Source organism: Chaetodon auriga, chromosome 22, assembly GCF_051107435.1.
Source record: "Chaetodon auriga isolate fChaAug3 chromosome 22, fChaAug3.hap1, whole genome shotgun sequence".
Lineage (NCBI taxonomy): Eukaryota > Metazoa > Chordata > Actinopteri > Chaetodontiformes > Chaetodontidae > Chaetodon > Chaetodon auriga.
The window spans coordinates 2,538,626-2,544,625 of record NC_135095.1 but is presented as its reverse complement, the minus strand read 5'-3'; the positions used below and the strand labels follow the sequence as shown (position 1 = coordinate 2,544,625).

The following is a 6,000-nucleotide window of genomic DNA, read 5'->3' as shown; positions in this document are numbered from 1 at the left end:
TCACCACTTGTTGACACTACAGTTGTATCTTAAGTAAACAGATACAACTTTATGCAGCCACAGTGAAATCTATCAGTGGTTGGAGAAAAGGTTAGAGAAGACTGCAAAATGAAAACAGAGAAAACAAAAGGCTGCTAGGTGTCTGTGTGTCACAAAAATTCAATTACTATTATTTGTTTAGGGGTTTCCACCACTAAAGTACTATATCACCTAACACAGTAAGTGGGTCCTGCTTTAATGCCTGATGTTGAGGACCTGAGACATATTTTTAACACTGAAATAAGATGGACATGCAAAATAAATTGTGAGCAAAATCATCGGGAAAGAATAGAAAGAAGATAATTATCACAAAGTGAGTAATCGTTGCAGTTTACTGTATGTCTGCAGGGCCAGATTTACCTCACTTCTATTTCATGTTTATTTCTTATGTTTATTTATACATACATTTTTTCTGTCTTTTTTTTTTTTTTTTTTAACAAAGAGAAGGTATTAGTCATACAAACACACGGTACAAGCCAGAGGACTATATTAAATCAATTAGTTTAAACTGATTCTAATTTCAAACGCTAAAAGGATTCTTGGCATTAGCGCCCATTTTCCTATTGACAAAACTGTGGACATCAACCCAAAATAAACAAGTCTAAGACCAAGTTGAACAGTGTTTCCTCATTTAAGACACGCTTAACAGAGTCAGTTTGAGATGAAATCATAACAATTCTGTAATGTATTTATGCTGAATACAGCCAAGTCTTTTTCCTTCACATACATAGCCTTTACTAAAACTGAGCACACTGAGGTCATGTTCTCCGTAATAATTCTGGGAATTTGGGATTTGTAATGACATGAAAAGTTTTTTGCCTTCTACAATTTTACACTTACACACATGCCATTGTAGAAGTCATGGTTTTAAGGCTAATGCCAACATTTTGAATGTCTTCAAATTTCCCTAAAGAGAAAAAAATAATGAAGTGAGTCCAAGGCGTTTCTGGTGTGTCTGTTGTTGCGTGGTTTCATAAGTCTCTCCAGTATCTGCAAGTGTCTCCCCAGCTGTGCGCGCAGACCGACGTCATTGTCTCAGTGTGGAGCATCCAATCAGCATGCGCGTTGACATCGCAGCCCGGAAGAAGGAAGCACAACAAGAAAAGAGCGCCTTGATCAAAAGTTGAGACGTTACCTGAAGGTAAGCTTCGCATTACCTCACACACAGTATATACGCGACGTAAAGATATTTTCTGTTAATATTTATTTCTCACGAAGCAGCAGTGTTACTGTAACAAAGAACGTTAAGTTGTTGTTGCATTTTTTCCAGAGGTTGCTCATATCGCTTTCGCAGTGACAAATTCAGTCAATAACGTTACTATCCTTTCGAAAACGTCTTACTACGCTTTCATGCAACCTTTACTTTACGTAAAAGTGTACAGAGGTTTGGTTTTATTTCACGTCATGTTTCACAGTGTCTTCGCTGTAATTTGCCGGTAACGGCCACGTTACCTGAGTTTCTCTAACAAGAAATTTTTCAGTGAAATGTCAGCAGCCCAAAACTCAGCTATTCGAATCGTGATTGTGTCTGTCTCAGTGGGCGTTTCAGAGCTTTCAGTATGTTACCGAAAGTAATATTATGAAAGTTTTGCATACCACAGTGTATATGAGAAACGGTGCAAATGTAACACAGGACTAAAGTAACACAGTGACTTTTCTCGGAGTCCATAGAAGTCTGGAATATTTGTCTGCAAACGTAACACTTCCCAGAACCACGTAAAATTGCGTAGATACGTCATGAAACGTCATGATTTGGCGGAGGGTTATTCTAAAAGCTGTTTTGCATCACAGCAAGTAAATTCACTAATTTTTTGAATGACAAGTTGTGTTTACTGTTTCATGTGTCATAGTCATGATGGTGTGGCATATTATTTTGTTTGCTCTGGCAGTTTTTCAGTATAGAAGCAAGTTGGATTAATAGGAGTTGTAGTTGGGATGATGGTAACTGATTTCTTTTGTCTCTTCAAAGTAACAGTGAGCATTTCTTTGGTGCTTCTGTCAATACCAGCACATTGTGTGTGTTACAGCATTCATTAAAAAAGAATACGCCAAGAGTCAAGGTGAGAACAACAGAGAAAAGTCTGGCTAACCCTGAAAAACTGTTAAAACATTTTGATGAAACTGAAATTTTACATTGAAAATATGATCTTGTGTTATTAAGATAAAAGACATAATGTGTTTGTAATTACATATTAACAGGGCATTGTCAGACATTTTTTTTTTATTAAAAACAAGAATAATATAAACAATTCAAGTTTATGCCACTGTATTACTTTGATTCTGACTGACCAGGTCCAAAGTCACAATGCGCAGCTTCTGCTCAAAGTTAAATTATACCAAAATCATTCCACATATGTACAAAATAGCAACTGGTATTGATAAAACACATGTGGGCTGTTGATCACACTGAAAATTAGTTTCTGTCTGTAAAATTCACTTTTAAAATGATGTTTATCTGAAAAGTGTAACTTTCACCCTGGTTCTCCCCTGCAAAAGGTGAATGCCTTCACTCTAAAACTTTTCTGGTTTTTCTGACGACTCAAAATGCTTCACAACACAAGTGAGCATTCACACATTCACATACACATTTATACACTGGTGGCAGAGATGATGGCAGAGCATCAGGAGGATTTTGGGGTTCAGTATCTTGTTCAAGGATCCTTCAACATGTATACTGCTGAGGCCAGGGATCAAACCACCAACCTGATTGCTGTACCTCCTCAGCCCATTATTGTAGCTGTGTGTGCACTCAGTATTTCCTGTCATTGAATACTAACACTTGCTCCTCCAAGTGTGGGGCTTTCCGATTATTCTTCTCTTTTTCTGTGCATACTCCTTCCAGTTACTTTGCAGTTTCTTCCACCAACTGTGACATCCTCAGCCCCATCATGAGAATCTTCAAAAATACATTTGTGTGTGTGTATGCGCGCGCGCCCCCCCCATGTATTACTCACATTATGGGGACTTGCCATACATACGGGGACAAAACACCAGTCCCCATAATGTAACTCATTAAACTTTTGGGTGAAGACTTGAGTAAAGGTTAAGGTAAGGTTCGGGTAAGCCTCCAGGAAATGAATGTAAATGTATGTAAAAGTGATGAAAACCTAATGTGTGTTTGCGTGTCTGTCTGATGACAATCTTAACTAGTGACTGATCAAGTTAATGATCATTTCTTGTTATATAGCTTGCTATCAAGACTCCCCAGCAAGAAGGTTGCTATACTTCATTTATCATTGCCATTTTCATAATGGACAGAGTGTTGTTTAGGAGGGATAGACACTCATGCTCATTTTTGGTGGCCCAAATGTAAACAAATAAAAACAATTCAGAAACGGCAATTTAACACAACTTTTTACAGCTTTCCTTAACTTTGACACTTCAGTAAATGAAAAGACATTAACAGAATCCAAATAGATAATTATTTAAACTGAAAAGTCAAGTTCTTTGTCAGCATATGGTATCTATATTATCTCACTGTCTCTAAGTTCGCAGCCCCCCCCCCCCCATGTTCAAATGTTTCCATACTCAGATTTTGTAGTGGAAATGAAGGTTGCAAGAAATATTCTAGTTGTGTCAGTCTGGCACTATATGAGTCTATTTGTCATAATAACGATGATTTAATGTGGGATTAAGCCTGGCATTTTAGGCAGGTTTCACGAGTGAGTATAAGCATGTTTGCTTTGTCTAACCCAGTTATAATTTTTATTCAGGTTGAACAAAAGCCAGTTAGGTGATTTTAGGTGTGCACAGAGGCAGCTTGGGAGAATTGGTGCAGGCTTCATGATAAACTGCAGAGGTGTATTGTTGGATGGCACCTTAGTTCAGCTCATCATCCAGTCACAGTGAGGCTCACCATGTCAGTACCCTCCTGTGGGAAAGGTGTACCCTGGTTAGCATTGATCAGGCCCTCTTGTTTACAGTGCCTGGATCCTCAGGGACAGTACAGGGGTTAATTGGTGCTAAAATTCTGCTCTCTGCACACTCCTCGCTCTCCTAATACAAAGGAGATGACACTAATGAGGGAATGCTGGGAGGACACCGCTTCTCCATGGCTGTAGGTCAGCTGGGGGAGGGTTTGATGATTACCACAGCTGGTATAGTAGACCAGTGCAAACATTGCGTGTGACAGCATTTTGTGATTATAGCAAAAAAGACATTCATCAAATTGCTATCAAACAGTCCAAACATTTTTAAGTATTCAATCATTTAGTAAAACCTCACCTTTGAAAGGCGATAATCTGCCAAGATTTTGTTCTTATACTTTATTAATAACTTAAGTTATAAATAACTTGTGGAATTCAGACAGTTTCTATGGATCAATGAACATTTTTTTTTTCACTTTTATCATGTCATCAGCTTTCCTTTTATGTGTTAAATATTTCACTTTAAAAAAAGAATGAAAATTTATCATCTAGCAGGATAGAAATATAATGAAACCTACGATTTTAGTCACAGGCATTTGTTTATGCTTTTGTAGAAAGTGATAAGAGGCAGTAATTGTATGGCTCTGATTGGCTGAGTCAGCTAGTGTACAGCAAGAGCAAAATTAGAAAATGGAGCAAAGATGGTGTTTATACGAGATAAGTTCAAATGGTCACATCTCAGAGTTAGTGCCTAGTTAAGAGTGATTCTTATTAGCTATGTAACCAGACACTTGTTTGTGTATGAGGTGAATCAATGACACATCGCTATGCTACTTGGTAGCTGTGTCCAACACCAATTCCCATAATTCCTAGAGAATGGCCACTATTTTGGTAGCCACACCTCCTACTAGGGCTGGGCAGTACACCGGTCACACCGAATACTGGTGTATATTTTTGTTATGACATGAATTTTTAATATACCACCACACCGGTGTATGTGATTACATAACGATTGGAATGCTGCGCCGCACGACACTGTTTCAGATGGGACCGTTTTCAATGTTGCGCTTCTAGACACACATGGTGCGGGGCATGGTGAGGGTAAATTGTAGTGTTCTGGTGTTACGTTAAAGTGAAGATGGATGGGATAGACATTGAAAGTTCAGAAACTGAAGCTGCAGAACTAGTAGAACATGATGCCACAGAAGAACTTGTCCCAAAAAAGAGGAGCCGTGCCTGTTTTTTTTTTTTTTTGGTTTAAGAAAGAAAAAGCAAGTATTGTTGGGAAGTTGTTGCCAGAGGCATGAGCAATTTGCTCCACCACCTTAGCCACAATGCACGTCTTGGAATATCAACAGTGTATGAAGTTAAGATCAGCGCCCTCCACATCAGCAGGTAACACGGGAAAAGCAAAAGAAAAATTGCGCCAAATGTCAGTTCAAGGCGCGTTTGCTGGAGGGACTCCCTACGAGAGAAAAAGCAAACAGTGGATCGAGATTACAAACTCTATCACTATCCACCTAGCCAAAGACATGGTCACATGGTCACGCAACACATTCAGTATGTACTGCATACTGCATACTGTTTTTCATAGTAGTATGCAGTATGAAACTGTTCAGTTGAGTTATTTAGCAGGCCAGGCTTAGCTGGTTTCCAGTTTTGGAGGGCGGAAGTAAACAACAACACAAAGAATGGCAAACAATCACTACTGTGTAGCGTCCCCTTATGCTCTTAAAACAGAGAAATTATAAATGTGTTTTGTTTTTTTGTTTTTTTTCCATAAGATGAACGTTTACCCGAGAGATGGGTAATCTGATGATAGGAAGGAACTAGATTCACTGGAGCTTTGTTGTATTACTTCACTGCAAATGTAATGCAATTTGGAACCAGTCCTCCCAGTATTTTTGTTGCTTTTGAGTGTAATGTTATCCTTGTTGTCCTTGCTTAAATTGAACTGGTTGCCTTTTCCTTTGCTGACTGATGGTATTTTGTACCTGTTAATGCCCATGCTTGTTTGGTCATAATGTGCCTGTGCGCTGTGTTTAAACATCGTGTGCAACAACTTGTGTGGATTGAAGTTATACAAATACAGCCT

At 38.6% G+C, this 6,000-nt stretch overlaps 1 protein-coding gene across 1 annotated transcript in view; it reads left to right on the top strand.

The window, feature by feature from the left end:
* Positions 1-1,097: 1,097 nt before the first annotated feature.
* arhgef39 (Rho guanine nucleotide exchange factor (GEF) 39) overlaps positions 1,098-6,000 on the top strand; it is a 62,973-nt gene continuing 58,070 nt past the window's right edge. Inside the window, exon 1 of the mRNA XM_076722518.1 lies at positions 1,098-1,180. The gene's annotated coding sequence lies outside the window, so the exon portion shown is untranslated. The remainder of the gene's footprint in view (positions 1,181-6,000) is intronic.